Source organism: Podarcis melisellensis (assembly GCF_964234715.1).
Source record: "Podarcis melisellensis genome assembly, chromosome: 16".
NCBI lineage: Eukaryota > Metazoa > Chordata > Lepidosauria > Squamata > Lacertidae > Podarcis > Podarcis melisellensis.
In genome coordinates, this window is record NC_138533.1 from 20,673,983 (window position 1) to 20,694,755 (window position 20,773).

Genomic DNA, 20,773 nt, shown 5'->3' on the forward strand with positions numbered 1-20,773 from the left:
CCGCTTCGCCCTGGGGACAGCCAGGGCTCCGCAGCGCCGAGGCGCAGCGCCTTAACAAACTCTTGAGTGAGGACAAGCTCGCTGCCATCCCAGCAATTATCTCCCCTCCCGGCCTCCAGAAGAAGAGGAGGTGGAGGGAAGACCGGAGCCAATTTTTATTCCTGCTTTTCGCTCCTGTCGATGACATGTCCAGAAAACTGCTGTTTTAAACAGCTCCAGATTGGACGTCCCGACTCCGAATTAAGCTCTTGGGCGTTCAAAGGCGCAGGCACCCGAGCCTCTCTAAGGCCTAACGATCAGCAGCGGAGAATATATCCGGAGAAAAGAGACCTCCACTCCGGAGATGAAGACTGTCCTCGCCATCTAATTCTGGAAGTTTAGCTCTCAGTTTCATTTGAGAGCTAAACTCCTTTGAATATAGTACGATTAATAAACGCAGGATCGGGCCCTGCACGACTCATTCATGCTATTTCTTTCTCTCTCTCTCTCTATCTATCTCTCTCTCTTTCTTTCTCTCTCCCCCCCCCCTCTCTCTCTCTCATCGTTTTAGCTTCCTTCCCCCAAAAAATGTAATCTGGCCTTGTTTTCGCACATGTGGTTTCTGAAATCCTTCCTTCCCTCCCCGCACCCCAACCCCCTGGCATGTAATTCACTTTTAAACATCGTATTTTAATATATATTATTTCCCCACCCGGGCAGGCATTGTAAGAAGAGAGACAGATGAACTAACAAAATAGGTTTCAAATAAAAAATATATGCGGGGGGACTACACTACGTGGACCAAAAAGAAGCCCAAGACCTGGAGATGCAGCCCCTTAATTAATAAAATGCACGTTCATCGTGTCAAGTGTGTGTGCGTGCGTGTGCGTGCGTGTGTGTGTGTTGGTTGGTTGCGAGTCACGAGTATTCATTTGGGGCTCTGCGATTTTAATCGACTGATATAAAAATGCATGACAGTCTTTTTGAGCCTATGCCTCTGGTAGTGCATTGCTTAGTTAAAGACGACTCCAGATTCCGAATTTTATCTCTCCCACCCCCAGCCCGGTGCCAGACGTTCCTTCTGTAGCGAGAGAAGATTGTAAATGAAAAGCTTTGAGAACGCACCCATTTTTTCGGAAGAATAAGAAACTGCCTATTTTTTTTTAAGACATGAGAAATTAACTACTCTTGAGGTTCATAAGAGCTCCCTAACCTCTAAGGTGAGCAGAGAGGCAAATGACCTGCTTACTGCATTTGTGGATGGGGGGGGGGGATTTTTCCTAAGTAAAATTGTATAGGAGGCGATGGCGAACAGCACTTTTTCTGTGCCTGGCCATCACCATCTGTACTTGTGGGGAATTGTATCCGAGGCAATAGACACGGTTGGACCCCGGCGAGAGGAGAGGGAAAGCGCTGAGCCGAAAAGAGAGGGTGTTGGGGGGGGGAGGAATACGAGGAGGGGGCGGAAGACTTCTGGGCTTTTGGAAATGACGTCCCTCCAACCTGGATGAAATTGACTACATCATGTATTAGCCTAAACTGTAATTGACAAGGCTTGGCCAGGCTGCGCTCCATCAATCGCTGATCACAGGGCCTCGAAACGAGCGAGCCGGCGCGTTTGGCTCCCGGATGGCTTTCCTACTCTCCACAATTAGGGAGATGTCTCCTCAGCCCCCGCGACACATTAATTTAATGTGTCTTTGGCAAAAGAAAGAACTTGGATTAAGCGGCGTTGGGGAACTGACATCCATCTTTATTCCTTCTTTTCTCTCTCTCTCTCTCTCTCTCTCTCTCTCTCTCTCTCTCTCTCTCTCTCTCTCTCTCCGTTCTCTCTTTCTTTCGTCCCTCCCAGCTCCAGCTTTTTTTTTTAATTGTCTCTAATTGAAACCCAATATGGTAATAGATACCGTGCTCAAATTGAGAAAACGTGTCTTCGGCTACAAGATGGGCGTTAGTTCAGCCGATCCGGCGGGCTCCATCCTGCGCCTGCCTGTCAATTTCCCCCTACTCCTGCCTCTATGGACAGCAGCCCCTTTCCTCCCACCAACAACCTCCCCCGCGCCGCCGGGTTTTCGCTGTCCTCCAGCTACAGATGTCTCCTGTCCCCCCCCCCCCGCGCCCAACTTCAGATTATATCTCCTTCCCCCTCCCCACCTCCAAAGTTCTGAGGTATCAGTCCATTGCTTAGCAGCGGCTGCCTAACTGGCCGTGCTTCAAAACACCAGCAGCGGTTGACAGCTCATCTGAGCACAGGATCAAATGCCCCCTTTGTTCGGCTCCTCCAGTTGAAGCGAGAAGAGAAGGAGGAGGTCGACCTCCTCAACTGGTCCTGGCTCCTGGTTGCCATGTCCTTCTTCAGTGCCTGCGATGGGGATACAGCTGGGTGGGAGACACGGCAAGGAAAGAGCATTTCAGACCCCTCGACTTGTCCTCTTCGGCGGAGGGCGGGGGAGAGTCTGTGGGACCGTGACTAGGCTTAGGAGGAACTGTTTATGCCACGATGGTGACAGGTGATAAGTTACATTCGCCTTCTCTCTCGCTCGCTCTCTCTGTCTGCAGCACAAAATCTGGTCGACCTGGTTGTACCGGGTCTACAGGAAACTGAGTCTGTAGACACCGGAGGCCGGGACAAAGCAGCCTCTTGCTTCTGGGATATCTCAGCTCTTAACTGGAAAGTAAGTTGAGTTGGCATGTAAGGTGGGATCAAATGTTTAGGACGGGAGGTCCATCTTCTTGATTTGTGCCAGCTATGCTGAGCTTCTTCTAGGCAGAGGTCCGGGTGTCAGAGAGGAGGGCAAAATTCACCCGCAAAGCAACACAGAGGTCCCGCTCCTGAGATCAAATTGCACAAAATCGTGTCCTTCAAGAGCACCATCATTTATAGAGAAAGGGGAAGGGAGAGAGAGAGAGAGAGAGAGAGAGAGAGAGAGAGAGAGAGAGAGAGAGAGAGAGAATATAGATTTATTTATTTTGTCTCCCGCCTTTCCACCAAAAGGCGCGTAAGGCGATTAACAGTAAAACACAAAGCAGCAACAAATAAATAAACAACAACCATGAAGGCAAAACATCAATAGAGCCAATTCTTTAAAACACACACAGCCTATCAGATATGATACACTGTGGTAAACAGACAGATGGATAGGATAAGTTTGAATCAGATCACCGGCCAAATAGTAAAATGAAGTATCACCTTCTGATAAAATGAATTGTTGGAATGCTAAATGGTCTCAGAACTTCTGAGGCTGCAGCTTCCTGCTGTCAACCTGAGATGGCCCTTATCCACCCACCCACCATTGGGATTCTCCCCGTAACAGGAGGATATAAGTATTTGGTTATATCCAATTAAGTCTTGCTCAGAGAAGATTCACTCGAAATCACTGGGCGTAACTTAGAGTCCAGTCTAACATTGGTCCATTTATTTGAATGGGACTGCTCTGAGTATTGCTTTAGAGACATAATCATTGACTTCTCTTTCACCCCCTTTTTAATCCTTGTTTTGATTTTGCAAACATTTCTATTGATCCAAGACAAACTTTAGTCTACTAATTTGAGTGGGTCTGCTGGGAGTAGGACTTAGCAACTCAATGTCAGTATTAAAAAGAAAGAAAGAAATACAAGTGGAAATATCAAGGGAAAGTGGATAAAAGGCTAAACGCATCGATACCCATAGGTGCCAACTCCGTGGGGTCCCGGGTGCCCGAGCACCCACAAAATTCCCCATGAATGGGCCAGGCACCCACAAATTTCGATGCCAGAGCCATGCATGTTGCATGGCACCCACGGCCCCGCGGGGCCAAGTTGGCGCTCCTGTCCTTGTCTATGATGTACCTGACGAGTTCCTATTCCCCTAGTTACTGAGTCTGCAGTTCGACACAGGCTTACATGGGAATAAGTCCCCCTTGAACTCAACGGCACATATTTCTGTGCATACATGTGCAGGGTTCTGTGCTGTAACTCGGACGTAAATGGGGTTATTCCTGAGCAATCGTAAATTATATGGGGTCTAAAAGATATGAGAAGGGAACGCGCCTTCCCTCCAAACGAGCCCTGGCGTGTAAGAAATCCTGGTTTGGTCTCTGTTTCAGGATTACTACTACTACTTATTTTTAAAGAAAACTTCCCCAAACTCCGGATTAAGATTTCAATTAAGCTTTTAGAACTTGCTTTAAAAAGGTGCGGGGGGGGGGCGGACGGGTAGCGGATGAGAAATTCCCCACTCCATTAGATATATTCCGGTTGGATTTTATGAATGGGAATGTGGTCATTAATTTCAGTGCAATGAGATCGCATTCACTGGCATGAGCAGACTCGGCAGTCAATCTCACTTAGTTTCTAATTTCACTAGACTTTAGGTTTGCCCTTTTTTTGGCGTGGTTGTTTTTTTATGTGTTTAGAATCGGGGTAAAAAGGGTTTATAATAATCCAGCCACTCTCACAAAATTAGATGGGTGGATTGAGTCCTTTTACCTTTCTGCACGCGCGCCCGCTGCCAGGATCCCTTATTCCGAAAGCGATCGAAACACAGGGGGGGCGGGGGAGGAGCCCGATTTAGCCAAAAGTTTAGGATTTTACAGCGCAATCCTATGGCAAGGACTTCAGCGCAGCAGCTGAGTCCCAAGTAGGTAAGTTTGCGCTTACAAGATTGAAGGCGCTCGTCTAGTCGATTTCAACCAGAGAGAGCCAAGCGCGCGGCTTGAATCTCTCGCGTTGACATTAACGTGGCTTTAAATTGCTTAACGTTGGCTAGATCCTTCACCAATAAAAATATCAAAATGAAGTGACTGGAGTATGCGGAGGAGGTGGGGGCACACCTCGAAAATAGCCGTAAGCATAAAAATTAAGTAGCAGTCAACATTAGCTAGACTGCCCGGGCAGAAAGCCATATAGCATAGTTCAAAAACGGTTATGAAGTTGTCCAACGCAATATCTAATAATCAATGTAAGGGGAATGATTACAAGGAAGAACTGGGAATGTATGCTAATCCAGATGTTTTTATTGGCACAGGCTGCATTTAGGGGAGCGGGGAGGGTGGGAAAGGGAATTAGAGAGAGGAGAAAGAGAGATCCAGATAGATTATATGCGTAGAGTCCGATGGTTTATGAGGTTTTCGAAAGCGGCTGGCGCCATTGCAAGGTCTATAGGCTAAAAATAATGCATCGCCCAGCTAGGCAACTTCGAAAATCGACGCGCTGCTCTCTCTCACACACAATATTCTGACTCTTGCACTAAATTGTCCCGATCAATAATTCAGAGACTGTGTCAAAGGATATGTAAGAGTAAGTTACAGGAAAGCTGGATCGCTTTTTAACACACACACACGTGTGATGTCTTCTTGGGACAGAAACAAACGAGTAACCAAAGGAGCGTCTGGAAGGAACAAACGGAGGAAGTAACCTACGTGAGTTTCTGGCTCCTGCAACCCCAAAACATATGAACAGACTAATATCGCCCAAAGCCCTGCTGGAGCACATCCAAGATCCATCGAGCCCAGTACAGTATCCTGTTTCCAAAAGCGGTCAGACAGATGCCTCCTCCTGCTAGCTCACAACCAGCGTTCCGCCTTTGTCCATCCGCAGCGTCTGTGTATTCAAAGACAAGGGCTCCCTAAACATGAAGACTCTATTTAGCTCTCGCGGCTAAGTAGCTGATAGCCTTTCCTTGAGCTCTTGTCTTGCCTATGGGTGTATCCAGTCCTTTAGGAGAGGGAACCTGTGGGTTTTACCCAACTCAGAGTAGACCCATTGGAATTAGTTGTGTTGGTTGCATTTATAGACCACCTTTCTCTTTAGTGAGCTCAAGGTAGCATACATGGTTCTCTCCCCCACCCCAATTTAATCCCCTAATCAACCTGTGAGGTAGGTTAGGCTGAGAGGTAGTGACTGGCTCAAGGTCACCCAAGGAGCTTTGTGGCCACCTGTCAATTTGAACCCTGGTCTTCCAGGTCCTGGTTCAACTCTCTAACCACTACACAATGCTGGCTCTGAACCTAAATTAGTCATGCCTATTAACTTCAATGGGTCTACTCAGAATAGGACTAGAATTCTATACAATTCAGTGGTCCTCCATCAGAACTCTTCCATTGCTCATCCTTGGCTATGATGGGGTTGATGAGAAGCTGGGAGTTCAACAAGTTGGCACAGGACATAGCTTAGTTGGTTAGAGCACCGTGCTGATAATGTCAAGGTTGCAGGTTCAATCCCTGTTTGGGACAGATGCATATACATGTATCGCAGGGGGTTGATCCTCAGGGTCATTTCCAACTCTATAATTCTATTAATCTGCAGAGCCAGGTGCTACCAGACCTGATGGCTATGTTCTATCTCCACTGAGGGAGGCAGTGTACTTCTGAATCCCAGTTGCTGGAAACCACAGGAGGGGGGAGGCTCTTGTGCTTGAGTCCTGCTTGGGGATTCCCACAGGCATCTGGTTGGCTGCTGTGAGAAAAGAATGCTGGACTAGGTTGGCCTTTGGCCAGATCTAGCAGGGCTTTTTGAAGGAGGATAAGACAAATTCATGCAGGATAAGGTATCAACAGCGACTAGCTATGGTGGATACATTCCACCTCCATGGTACTCCATGGCCTCTACGGACTTGTTTGCTGGGAATCACAGATGGGAAGAGCACTGTTTCACTCAAGTCGTGCTTGTGGGCTTTCCAGTTGTTGGCCACTGTAATAACAGGATGCTAGACTAGTTGGGCCACTGGTTGGATTCCCCAGGCTCTTCTTACATCCTTATGTTCCCTTTCCTGCTTTAAGCACGGACAAACATGATTTTATAGAAGCATAGAAGCAGACCTCTAGAGAAAACGGAGTGGTGAGAACAAAGTGATGTTAAAAACCCAGATGATTAGAAGGTCCATCAAAGAGATAATTCACTTGACACAATTAAGATGGCAAATGGGAATCCATGGACAACACCCTTTGGAAAGTTGTCCTCTACAGACCCCTTTGTAGTGAACAGGAACTCTTTGGCCTGCATTCACTCAGTGTGTCATGTGTCGCTAGGAAGAAGCCCCCACTTATGCCCAGTCATTTGAATGCAACAAGATCTCCTTGAATTGGACCCAATTAAACGTGTTGTGGACACCTTCAGTTCCATTATGAATTCATTACAGAGCCCAGGCGAATGGAGGAACAGGACACATTTTCTTGGAAAAGGATTGGGTGGCAGTTCCCTATTAGTTTATTTTACCCCATAATGATTATCTTCTTAACAGCTGCATGCACTCCATCAATAGTTGGTAGAGTGAGAGCCAGTGTGGCATAGTGGCTAGAGTTCGGACTAGAACCTGAGAGACCAAGTTTCACATCCCCATCCTTGTCCATGAAGCTCACTGGTTGACCTTGGGCAAGTCACTGCCTCTCAGCCTAACCTAGTTGTTAGTTGTTGTGGAAATTTCACATAGTTGTTGTGGAAATTTAATGAGATGTTGGGGTGGGGGACCATTTATGTCCCCTTGAGATCATTGAGGAGATCATTGGAGAAAGGGCAGGATATAAATTCAGACTGATCTTTACTCAGAGTAGACCCACTGGCGTTAATAGACCTAAATTGATTGTGTTCATTAATGTCAATGGATCTACTCTGCATATGACTAACACTGGATCTATATGTTGTGCTGAATCCAATATCAGACCTACTCAGAACAGACCTATTAACATGAATGAACCTAACTAATTTAGGCCCATTAGTTCGAAAGCACGTCAAAGTGCAAGTAGATAAATAGATACCACTCCAGCGGGAAGGTAAATGGCATTTCCGTGTGCTGCTCTGGTTCGCCAGAAGCAGCTTAGTCATGCTGGCCACATGACTCAGAAGCTGTATGCCGGCTCCCTTGGCCAATAAAGCGAGATGAGCGCCGCAACCCCAGAGTCGGTCATGACTGGACCTAATGGTCAGGGGTTCCTTTATCTTTAAAGGTGTATAATAAAAGCACCAGCTGAACCTCCCTGGGGTATACTAGATAGAGGAGAAGCAGGGGGAGCCCGTTTCAAATCTCCACTCTGTCAATGCTGACCTTCTTTCTTAACCTAACTTTCCTACCTGAAGGGGCTGTAGCGCAGTTTGAATGGCTGGTGGGGCTGTCATATATGCTACTCAGAGCTCCTTGCAGGAGGAGGTGGGGTGTAATAGAGGGAAGAGGCCTTGCTGGCTGGCTGCATCTGTTCTGTGCCAGGACTCACCTCCAAATAGCTCCTCTTACTGCCTGTCCCAAGGCCAAGGAACAACACCTGTTGTCACCAGCAGGGTCCATAAAAAATGTGACTTGGAGAAGGCCCAGCCTATTTCAGACATACACAGTTCATGTGTCTTTTACTGCGTGAGACCTTAGGAGACTACTAAAATGTGATCTCCACTTCTGGCCTGCCCCCACCAGCCCCTTGAGCTCAAATGTGTGGCCAACCCATCAGCTGTGGCTGCTGAACATTTAGTATGCATATCCGGGAGAAATTCGGCCGTCTGCGGCAGTTATATCAGATACTATTTACATAGTGCTCTGGAGCATTCAGAGCACTCCACATTATCTTGGTAATTCTTGCAGCAACACTGTCTTATTAGTTTTATTATCCACAAATTGCAGATGTGGAAAGGGAGTGAGAAAAAAAAAATCATGGAGGGGGGTGTATCTCAGTTCCCTAGCAACTAGCACACTAGCTCTCATCTCCACCCCAGACCCTCCAGTGGGAGATAAATGCTCTCTCCACATGCCCAGAGACATTTCATTGCATGGTTTTTCCAATGTCAAACCTTCTACAAGGGTGGCAATGGGGATGGAAAGGAGGAAAGCCTTGATTCTAAAATTAAACTCTTTGGATTAATTAATTCTTCCTAGGAAGGTTACAGCTGAATCAGAATTTATCAAGGAATTCTGAACACTGAATCAAGACATAGGATTTTTATCACATTGTGTGTCTTCATTAGCTGGCCAGTGCCAGCATATCTGTGGCATCTATGACTATTTCTTGGGAATAGCTCCCAGCCCAACTGCATGTGTTAATACAATCTTCTCAGCAACACTGAGCCAAGTTATCAGCAGTCTGCTACTGTAAAAGGTGTGCCTGTTTATCATATATTTAAACACTTATCACTGACTGTATTTTTTTCATTTCATTGCCATTTGACTCCAACCTTGCAATCTTCTCATTTACAGCTAAAATCTTGCTCCATGCATCTAACAAAAGTGGGCTCAAGTCTTTAAAAGCTTATGCCATAATAAACTAGTTGGTCTCTAAGGTGTTGCAAGAGTCTATGCTTTTGCTGCAGGAAACTAAGGTGGCTAGTCCCTCTGGAAATCTTCCTAGGAGGGATAGGGGCTCTCCCCAGGTTAAAGAAATATTTGCCACCAGTTAGTAAACAGGGTTTATAGCTAATTGGTGGAGTTACCTGCTTGCTTAGCACCTGCAAGGTGATGTGAGCAAGTTTTTGAATGGAACTGAAGGAGAACCTGTATGGTGAAATGGTCAGAGTGTTAGACTATGACCTAGGAAACCAGGATCAAATCTCCACATTGGGTGCTCTTGAGTCACTGTCTATCAGCCTAATCTAGTCACTGTCAGCCTAATCTACCTCAGAGGTTGTTGTGAGGATAAAAGGGGAAGGGAAAAACCATGTATGCTGCCTCGAGCTCCTTGGAGGGAAATATTACTTGTTTGTTTGTTTGCCTGCTTGTTTATTGACTTCCTTAGTCATTTCCTCTTTCCCCAAGCAACTCAAAGCACCTTACAACTCAAATAAAGGTGACATTTTTTTAAAAAAGCAGTACTCTATTTAAAATCAACAACAAGTGACCATTGATGGAGACCACTTTATTTTAGCTACCCAAAACGTTTAAATCGACCTGCAGACTCTCAACCTTAGAAGTTCGGCCTATGCAGTGGCTGTTTTCCTAACCACGGTCAGCTGGGGAGGCGAACCTGACCTCTGCCTGCCCAGAAGTCAAGCGACCCATTCTCCCCCTTGCAAAACGCGAGACCCACAACAAGGCCCGAGGCCCGAGGGTGCTGGAGACCTTTCTACCTTCCTTTCAAAGCTGGTGGCAGCGCGAAAGGGGCGAGAGAAAGACAATGCTTTTGCGCTCCTGGCCTCTCGCCTTCCCCGCGACGTGGAAAGAGTTTATGCAGTCCCAAGAGGTGATTAACTAACTCTCCACACCCCCGCCCCCGCAAAAAATAAATAAATAGAACCTTCCTTAATGAGCAGCTGAAAAAGTCTTTCAGAGCTTCCACAAAAGGCGGAGGATGCCGCTTATATGTCAACGCGGGAGGGCACTTAGGAACGCCTCCTCTCCCACCCCCGCAGCCGACTTCTGTCGCAGCCCTCCAAACGGGGGTGAAAGTTTAAGTCGGGAAGGAGCGTGTAATTGCCTGATTGCCGGACCTCACGCGCGGCTCGCCGCATATTTAGGGCGAAAGGGACGCCGACGTCAATTTCACCCTCTCCCCACCGCGGCCAGTGCATTGATGATAAACACCGCCTGCTGCATGTTTTTTCTTCTTCTTTTCTTTCCTGGCGGTGGTTGGGGAAGGCTCTAGAAAGCTCCGAACTAGCTGCTTAGACAACAAGGTCTGACTCCGCATTAGGCTCCCTATGGGAAAGCCTCGCGCCTTTTAGGGTCGTAATAAAGTAAATCGGACCCAACATAAGTCGCGTCCCTAAATTCCCATGGGCGTAACTCTGAGCGGTTACTAGCATTTGAGACAAGCCTCAGATCTCCCTTTCCCCTGAAAGTCACCCCGGGGGGCGGGTGACAGGGTGGTGTAGTGGTTAGAGTGGTGCGCTAGGAGCTGGTAGACCAGAGTTCGAATTCTTTCTCTCTCTCTCTCTCTCTCTCTCTCTCTCTCTCTCTCTCTCTCTCTCTCTCTCTCTCTCTCTCTCTCACACACACACACACACACACACACACACACACCCTGCCGTGACCTTGGGCCGGTTGCAGACTCTCAGCCTAATCTGTCTCACAGATTGTTGCAAGGATAAAATGAAGGTTGCGGGACCTGCGTAGGCCGCCTTGAGGTCCTTGCAGGAAAGGTGAATATATAAATGCAAATATCACTTACACAATTCCACATACACGCCCGCACACACTACATACATTTAAACGCGATTCCACATATATTTCAAAAACGGTTAAAAATAACTCCAGGACTGATACAGGCACTTTAAAACACTTGTTGAGAGAGGAAGGTATTCAGCGGGTCTTCTATTTTTAAGAGAGGGAATGATACTCCTGAAATCACTCCCTACGAAGCGATTTTTTGAAGTATTCCTGTTTTAAATAGCGTTGTTGCCTAAGTAGTTTTAAATCTGGAATCCGGTAGCTGAATCTCCTCCTACGTGGTTTCACTGCAATAGGAGAATAATGAGAAAGACCTTCCTCCTAGGCAAAATAAAAGAAGGCGACGTTTTTCAAGCGGTCCAAATATTCGCGGATCAGAGTTAGAGCGGACACCACTAGGCGTGGGAGGAGATGAAGATCCGCGTTGAGAGGAAAGGAAGTGAGGTCTAGTAGTTAGAGCAGGGCTAGCCAACGGTGCCATCCAGCCGTAGTTTGACTCCAATACTCATCAGCCCCAGCCAGCAGGACCAATGGTCAGAGGGGATAGGAGTGGTGATTCAGCAATATCTAAAAGGCATCGCCTTGGCTACTGTTGAATTAGAGGTTCAGGGTTTAGGACTGAGGAGACCCGAATCCCAGTTTTAGCTTTGAAGCTCACCCGGTACCTTTGGGCTAGCCTAACCTACTTCACAAAGTTGTTGTGAGATTAAAATTGGGAGGGGTAAGCAAGGGGTAACCTTGAGCTCCTTGATTTTTCAAGCGTTGGAACACGACCAACCCGAGGCTGCGTACACACTACGACTATTAAAGCACATTCCCCTCACCTCAATTCAGGGCTAATTTGTAAGGTCTTGCTGGGAATTGAAACCCTGCAGTGGCCAAAATTTGAAGGAGAGGGTGCACTTCGGATACACTGTACAGCAGCCTCGGTTTAATCCTGCGTTGACAAACGAAAACCGAAGAATGAAACGGTGTAGTGTTCTGGGTGGCAATCAGGTGTTTGTCCATTCATAATTTGCCATTTGGGAGAATATTTCAAAAAATATCCTAGATAATAGTCGTGTCTTTTAAAAGCAAACAAACCGCGAGGCTTGCTTAATTGCAACCTGCCCTGGAATTTATCGAAGTTAGCGCGTTAGGTTTGGACCACAGAGACTTGCAAGTCTGTTCTAGAGCTCACTGGGTGACGTTGGCCAAATATCTCCCCCCCACCACCTCCTTTTGGAAAACCTACTTAACGCCGTTACTGAGCTGATAAAGAGAGGCGGAGGGTGGGTGATGCGGGTCTCTTTGAACTCCTGGGACAGTGAGCCAAGGCTGAAGCTCCTGTATCTCCGTGGCGTGGTGATTAGAGTGTCGGTCTAGGACCTTGGAGACCAGACTTCTAATTCTCGCTCAGCCAGGTTGACCTTGGGACAGTCCCGCGCTCTCAGTCTGACCCACCTCGCAGGGTTGTTGTGAGGATAAAACGAGGAAGGGGAGAGAACTGCGCGGGCCACCTTGAGCTTCTTAGAGGAAAATGAATGTAATAATTTGGAAGCCTGTAGACCAGAGACAGGGGGAATTCGTGGTTCCTCCAGACATCGGGGATCTCTGACTACCATCATTCCCAGGCAGCCAGGAGCAGGAGTGCTGGCTTGGCCTCGCGACCGTGGGTGCTCTGCAGCGTGCATGGCCCTGGCACGGATTTTTTTGGGGGGCCGGTCCGTTCATGGGGAATTTTGTGGGTGCTCGGGCACCCAGGGCCCCAAGGAGTGGGCACCTATGGCCAGGAGAGCAGTCGGGAATGTTGGGATCTGTAGTCCCGACAGCTTCGTCGAAAGCGTTCCTTATCTCTTGACTGCGACAGGTACCCAACGGGCGAGAACACCCGCCAGCCCCTATCCTTAGAGTTTGGAGAAAGGGCTACGCATTTCTCCGAACCCCTGGATACGCCACAAACTCTTGACAGGACACCTCTTAGGAAGGGCTTGACCTTGCTCTGCTCCTGAGGAGGTGGTCCATGAAGGGCAGATCTTCCTTCACAGAAGCGCGCGGGGACACGGGGGGGGGCGGGGGCGGTCAGCAGCACCTTAACCCTACCGCTGTCCCCCAATAAGGTGAAGAGAACACAGAATAGGAACGCCCCCTCCAGCTCTGGTTAGGAAAATCAACATAGGTTCGATAGCAATGAGTGTAGACAGCTGGATCGACGCCAGGCAGATGTCTCCTTATCGATGCCTCAGGCGTCCTCCCCTCTCCGACACCCTCGCCCTTGAGTTTAAAGGCTGAGCTGTATCTGCCTCCCTCCCTCATCCCTCAGCCACTTTGGTTAGAGACCCAGAGCAAAGGCTTTAGCCTCCCCTGGATGAGGCGAGATGGAGCCTAAGATGGTTGGTCAGAGACTCCAGAGAAGAAATTCCGCGTTATCCTCTTCCCTCCGCCATCCGATGCCTTCCCCGCCGCCCCTTCCTTCTTGTCTCTTTCTCCTCCTTTACTTGTGTTGATTTAGTTCGTCCTCGAGACTTTCCTTGCAGTCCAAGGGGGAGAAAAAGCGGGGCTAAAACGTGCACCACCGAGCTCTTTTGGCCAATATTTAACTAAGATGGCTGGGCTGGCCATAGGGTGACTTGGGTCGGCGGGCTGGTTAGGTTTGCTTGCAAATTAATCATCCAGCACGCAGTCGGCGCCAGTGTAGATTTATCACACGCAGGCGGGGCAGCGGGGCTGGAGGGGGGGGGGTGGAATGAGGCTGCCGAGGAGACACAAAGAGCGTTCGCACCTTCCCGCTTTTGATCCTCAGATTAGTGCGGCCTCCCTCCAGAATACGAGTCTCCAGGGGGCTTAGTCTGGGAGGTCACTCGGAATCGGCGGAAGTTTGCACACCATTAGGAGGGGAGCGCAGGCGATTTCGCAGGCGGCGTAATCCGTAAACATTCTAGAGGGCCGCAAAGGGTAACGTCGCGGTGTGGGCGTGCGGAGGAAATTAGAGGGTAGGAACCTGTTGTCCTGTGCCTCAAGAGTTTTATTCCAGTCACCCCCACCCCCCAATCATCATTCCAAAACTGGAAGCAGGAGGAAATCAGACATGATCACCCTTCTGGTAATTCCAATGTGGAGCCAACAATCGCACACCCCCCTTCAGCAAATCCTATGCATGTTTCTTTTCATTAAAGTAAGTTCATTCAGGTTTGATAGTGTTGCTTTCCGAGGGAGGGCGTTGTGGCCCCTCCTACAGCCTACTCAGAAGTAAGTCCCATTGAATTCAGTGTAGCTTTTCCCTCAAGTAAATGGGGTTAGGATTAGTGGCCAACAACATTTGTGATGCCACAACTTTCTGATGAAGTGGACTCCTTGAAGGTAATAAAAAGTTGTGCCAGAAGGACTTCCTGCTTAAGGTGATACAAGAAACTTTCTTTTTGTTTTGTTTGTTTGCTTTTGCAAGACTGATCTAACTGGGCAGATTACTTTGGAAGTTTGCTTCCAGTTAAGGGGGCATAGCGCTATAACCCTCAAGCACTTTGAATCAGAAACAAAACCCACTACAGTATTGGAGGTTTTAAAGCAGAGATTGGATGCCCATCTGTCATGGACGCTTCAGCTGAGATTCCTGCACTGCAAGGGGTTGGACTAGATGACCCGTGGGGTCCCTTCCAACTCTGCAACTCTGTTACAGTATTCTATTACTGTACTCTATTGAGATTGACTTCCTATACACTTTGGGAAGGGTTGCAACCCAGAACACGTTTCCTGGGGCCCAAAGAACCACGTGGGACTTATTTCTGAGAGAACAACTTTAGGAGAAGAGGTTGGCCTGTTTGGAATCCGTCCTCAGCCATCTTCAGCGCCCTTCTCATCTGCCTTGGATCAGACACCTATGGACTCTGACTAACCTGTCTCACAGGATTGCTGTGAGGATCAAACCTGACCGGAACTGCTGAGAGAGAGAGATTCCTATTGTTATCATTATTCTCACAACTCCTTTACAAAATATTTGGAAAGTAGGGAGAGTTTCCATACAGAATGACTGGCTTCATAGAGATGGTAGGGACTCCAAGGGCCATCTAGTCCAACCCCCAATACAGTCCAATACAGGAATCACAATTAAAGTACCCCTGACAATAAGGAATGTCAGGGACATCAGGATTCCAGATTTCTTTTGCATGTACGATTGCTCAGCTTAGAAGCAAATAGTGAAGTGTATTATAATCTGCTGAGAAAGTAGGCTGTATGAAAGGGAAGAGAGCGTATGGAAAACACCCTGGTACACATCATGCATTTAAAGCACATACCCTCTGCCTAAGAATCGCGGGAACTGTAGTTTACACCACCCTGGCACCCTGAACTATCTATAGTTCCCAGGATTCTGCCCATGTGTGTATGTGGCTTAAATGCATGGCGTGTATGCTCATCCTTTAAGAACTTTCCTAGGATGGGATGGGATGGATTAAAAGCTCCTCAGCTGCTCCTCAGTTGCAAATGTTAGGAGAGAGGGAAGAAGGGGACTTCCGATGGTCAGACGTCTGTTGGAACCTTGTTGTCCTGTGAGCTAAGGAGAACCGAGAAGTCTCCCAGAACCTTCCTTCTGGTTTCACGGGAAGGGAACGGGAGGGAGAATCCTGAGTTTTCCCTATTCTCTCAGAAGGCCTCAACCAGCTCAGAGCCCATCAGGAGCTGGGAGGATTGTACGCACTGCTATTAACCCACCCACTCCTTTGTGGGACTCTATCCAGAAGGTGGAGAAGAACAAAGTTTTGGACCAGTTTCTAACAGAAGCCGTGAGGAAGCCTCTCTCACGCTCACTCCGGCCCTTCCCTTCCTGCCCGCCTCTCCCCCTGCACGTCTTTCTCCACAACGAGCTGCAGGCAACTGAGACTAAAATTGCATCCCCGGACACAATTTCCCTGGAAAGTTAGCCCCTCTGAAGTCAGTGGGGCTTACCTCTCAGTAAACACGTCCCTATAGGGCAGGACTACATGGGGCTCCGAAACACTCGCTGCGAGCCTCCCCCTCTTTTGAGAGGATCGTCTCTCTCTCTCTCTCTCTCTCTCTCTCTCTCTCTCTCTCTCTCTCTCTCTCTCTCTCTCCATACCTCACCCGCTTTCCTGTGCTCCTTCCACGGGGATCCGGCCCCAGAGGGAAGGGGAGACATTTTGGGGGAATGCAAAGTGGTACTGGACGCTGCGAGGATTTCACCCCCAACTGGCGCCAAGGGCTCTTAGACATGTGCTCCTTGAGAAACACAAAAAAGCCATGTTGGAGGAGCTAATCGCGTTAGATGTTCCGCTCCTATCTTGCTTACATGATCGCGACGGCCAAAGCCGGCCTCTCCTTCCTCCCTCCCCAAACGGCTTGCCTGTCTCCCAAAAACAACACAATCCCTTTTATCTTTCTTCCCTCCCCCAGGAATTGTGAGCGGGAGGGGGTTATAGAAAGATCAGGCCGCTCCGATCCACAAATTCCATTGACCCTTTTTAACCATCACCATTCCCTGGGCGTAATTCTTAGATCACCTTTCCCACACAATAAATATGCCGTGTGTGTGTGTGTGTTTCATAAGCACAGGCTGTCATTCATACGGCCACACCGACAATGACCCACAAACGCGTGTACTTTCCCCTTAACTCAGCCGGTTCTGCTGCCACTTTCTCCTCCATCTGTTAAGAGGAGCTATTCTTACTCATCTACTAGTTGGAAATCATGGTCAGGTAAAGGTAAATAATATATGGTATAACAATCGCTAATCCAAAAGTATTTTACAACCCTGTCCTCTTATTAAATTTTGGGCGCATCCACGAAAGCTTCCCTACGGGTGATCACGTCTATCTGTTCCTCCCTCACTCTTAGAAAAGCGCCTTCTACTGCGACAGGTCCATCTGCTTCAGTGTTGTCTGCACTGGCAGCGGCCCCCTTCAGGATTTCAGGCATGGGTCTCTACCAGGGGCGTGGAACCTGGGGGCTTCTGCACGCAGAGCAGATGCTCTACCACGAATACGGCGCTCCCCCTATCATGGGAGGCTTCCTTATCCGGAGTTAGAGCCTTTGGTCCATTTAGCTTAGTATTGTCTACACTGACCGGCAGCGGCCCTCCAGGTTTTCAGGCAGGAGTCTCTCCCGGCTGTACCTGGAGGTGCGGAGTTCGAACCTGGCATCTTCCTCAGCAAAGCAGGTGTTCCAACAATCGCCCTTTCCTCATGTCCATAGATTTTCAGCTTTGGGACCCCTCCTCTTTTTCTTCCTTCGTTTCCTTGTTCTTCCTCCCGCTTCCCATTCCCCCTTTCTCGTCAGTTGTGTTTATTCGTCACATTTGCACGCCGCCTTTACTCTCCAAGGAGCTCAAGGCGGCGCACGTGGATCTCCCTTTCTTCTCATTTTCATCCTCAAACCAACCCTGCGCAATATGTTACCGGTACTTGAGAGAAAGCGACTGGCCCCCGACACACGCAGCTAAGCTTCGTGGCCCCTGGAGGTTTGAACTCCGATGGACCCCCCCCCCCCAGATCGTAGCCGGTGATCCTAGCTTATGAATCCTAGAAATTGTAGAGTTGGAAGGGAACTTGCGGGGTCATCTAGTCCAACCCCCTGCAATGCAGGAATCACAGCTAAAGAATCCATGACAGACGGCCATCCAACCTCTGCTTAAAAACCTCTAAAGAAGGAGAGTCCACAATCACACAACGGCTCTCTGTCTCTATTCCACTGATCAGCCGCCTATATTCTCAGCGATTTTTTTGCACCTCTCTCACGTGTACTAGTGAACATATAAGGCAGATCCACGCCGGGCATTTAAGGTACACCCAACGCACATTTTCAAGCACACGAGTTCCCCCAAAGGATCTTGGGAACTGTAGTTTCTCTCTCGCAGAGCGACACTTATTGACACGCTTGGCAAACTACAGTTCCCATGATAGGGAGGGGACGGTTCACGTCCTTTAAATGTGCATTGGCTGTGCTTCCGAGGACTGCCCCGGACGTCACACACTGCACAAACGCCCCTCTACAACTAAAACGCCATCTCCCGAGCCCCCCGAGCTCCATAGGCTGGCGTTTAACTTTTAGCACCCCAACCCGAGGAAGTCGAAGCGCATCCGCACGGCGACCCCCGGCAGCACGCGCGCCCAAAGCCTCTCGCCCGTGTCCCTTCCGCCTTTTCCCCTAACCCAACACGCCTTCCTGTGAACTGCCAACATTCAGGCTCGTCCGACCGGCTCCCAAAGATAGCCCGGCAGAGACACAGAGAGAGAAAGAACCACAGAAAACTAGAGGAAGTAGGCGGTGGGGTAGAGATCTCCAGGAGGAGCGGCGGCTGGGTCTGGGTCCCTCCTCCTCAAAAACCAGACAGGGGGACCACTGTCCTTTGTGCTTCCGGTCGGAGCCCCCAACCCCTCCTTTCAGCCCAAAGCTCATCCACCCACCATTCAAAAATCCGAGCGCCCCCTAACCTTCAGGGAGAGCCAGAAGTGATGTAGTTGTTAGAGAGGCGGACCTGAGAGACAAGGGTTCAAATCCCCGCTGGACCGTGACCCTGGGCTAGTCACTTCCTCTCTCAGCCTAACCTACCTCACGGGGTTGTGGTGGGGATTAAATGAGGAAAGGGAGAAGAACTAGGCATGATCTGGAGCTCTCTGGAGGAAAGCGGGGGGATACAATTGCAGTAAGTGAAATAAGAATAAACTGCCACACACACACACCCAGCACACACATATACATAGAGGGATAGGTAGCCGTGTTGGTCTGCCATAGTCAAAACAAAACAAAAAATTCTTCCAGTAGCACCTTAAAGACCAACTAAGTTAGTTCTTGGTATGAGCTTTCGTGTGCATGCACACTTCTTCAGATATCATGCACACTTCTTTAGGTATCTGAAGAAGTGTGCATGCACACGAAAGCTCATACCAAGAACTAACTTAGTTGGTCTTTAAGGTGCTACTGGAAGAAAAAAAATTTTTGTATATACATAGAGGGGAACTGAGCCGGGATGAAAAGTAACTCATTCCGCGCCAGTATGTCGCTCAACCGCTCTTGGAGGAAGACGAAAATTATTGTTGTTGTTAGCTTGAATCTATGTTAGTCTTCCTCAGAGTAGACCCACAAAGGGGCATGGATAATTTAGCCCTGTTCAATTCAATGGGTTTACTTTGAGTAAACGTTACTTGGATACAAACTGACGGCGGCGACGATGCACATGGGACAAAACGCTTTCTCGTCTTCCAACCCTCTGTCCGCCTCTCTTTCCTTCCTCCACCCCACGTCCTTCCTCTTAAACACACAAAGTCTGGCCGTTTCAGACAGTGGGATTTCACAGTTTGCTTTTCGGATGCGCTTATCAAACAAATGCGGGGGGGGGAGGTGGAGAGAGGAGAGAAGGTGGCACTTCTGATCTCAGAGACTATTGAAATAAATAAATAAATGAAACCAAAGGAAAATAAATATACTGTATTGGGTGAGGCGAAGGAACGAGACTGGCAGGCCCCAAGCTAGTCGTAAATGCGATCCCGGAGGGAGATAGTCCGGAGCTACCCAACCCTTCACCCAGGGAGCGCCCCTCAGCAATTTCTTCCCCCAGGACCAAAAGGCGACAAGATCAGGGAGAGATAGACAGTTCTGCGGGAGAAGCGTATCCTGTAGGCGAGAGGCAGAGAGACCCCTCGAATCCAGAAGCCTGTTCCTCTATTCTATTCTTTTATTTTCTTTTTAAAGTGATCAAAACCGTAACTGCGGGTGTGGATTATAGCAAATGTCAGCCGAGGCGTACTAAAAGCCTCGATCGCTATCTAAGCTACGGACGCCGCTTTCTATCGCTCGCCTGTAGCGCTACAGAGGCGCGCAGACACGACCCGTCCTTCTCCCTGTTTCAGACGAACCCTGACTACGGCTCCGACAGGATGAACGCGTTTAAAGCGTCTCTCTCTCTCTCTCTCTCTCTCTCTCTCTCTCTCTCTCTCTCTCTCTCTCTCTCTCTCTCCAACCACCCCCCCTTTTTTAAAAAAGCTCATCCTCGGTGTTCGCGCCCCATCCCATCTTAAAGGGACACCCGCCTTGGGTTTCAACTGGAAACAAGAGGCAAAATTTAAAAGAAGCAAGCCAAAATACTCACGGTGGGCAGAGAGTAACACGTGTGTATGTGTGCACGCGTGTATGTTCCTGCTTCGACAATCCCATCCGGCGGGGGGCGGGGGGCGGGCGGAGAGGAGCTCGCGCGCGCCAGCACGTGCACCCGGGCGTGGGGTGGGGGTTAGGGACCCATGAGGGCGAGCGGGCATCCAAACCACTCAAACCCTTGTAGGCAGTGGGGGGAAAAGGAGATCGGAACGTTTGTGGCGGTTGTTGGTGGTAATAGGGGGGCGGGAGATGGTGGTTGAGCTTAGGCACGCGTGAGTGGGACGGCGGGGGGGGGGCGCTGAGAGAGAATCAGCCCAGCCTTCCCCTCCTCCTTCTCCCACACCCACTTGAACCTCCAAGAATCTCAAACCCAGCCTAGGCGCGCATCTTCCCCAGTGGAAGGGAAAGGAGGCGATGAAATGGAAAGCCTCGCCGAGAAAAGTTGATGATAAGTCCAAATTGAAAATGTCCCAAAGCTTGGTCAAGCCAGAGAGAGAGAGAGAGATTTCCCCACCCCCACCCCTCTTGGTTTTCTGGCTGCGGCGCTGTGGGCCAACTCGCCTCTCCGAAGCCCCCTAGAGGCCAGACGCGTACACACACTCTCGCCTTTCCCTGTCTCTCGCTCGCTTTCTCCCAATGGCTGCTCTCAGCTCT

General features: G+C 49.0%; 1 long non-coding RNA gene across 1 annotated transcript; it reads right to left on the minus strand.

Moving 5' to 3' along the window:
- Positions 1-1,785: 1,785 nt before the first annotated feature.
- Positions 1,786-20,618, minus strand: LOC309359147. The gene is made up of 2 exons (XR_014163732.1): positions 20,115-20,618; positions 1,786-2,839 (listed from the first exon to the last, which is right to left on the minus strand). It is a non-coding gene; the product is annotated as an uncharacterized lncRNA (long non-coding RNA).
- Between the last annotated feature and the right edge of the window lie 155 nt (positions 20,619-20,773).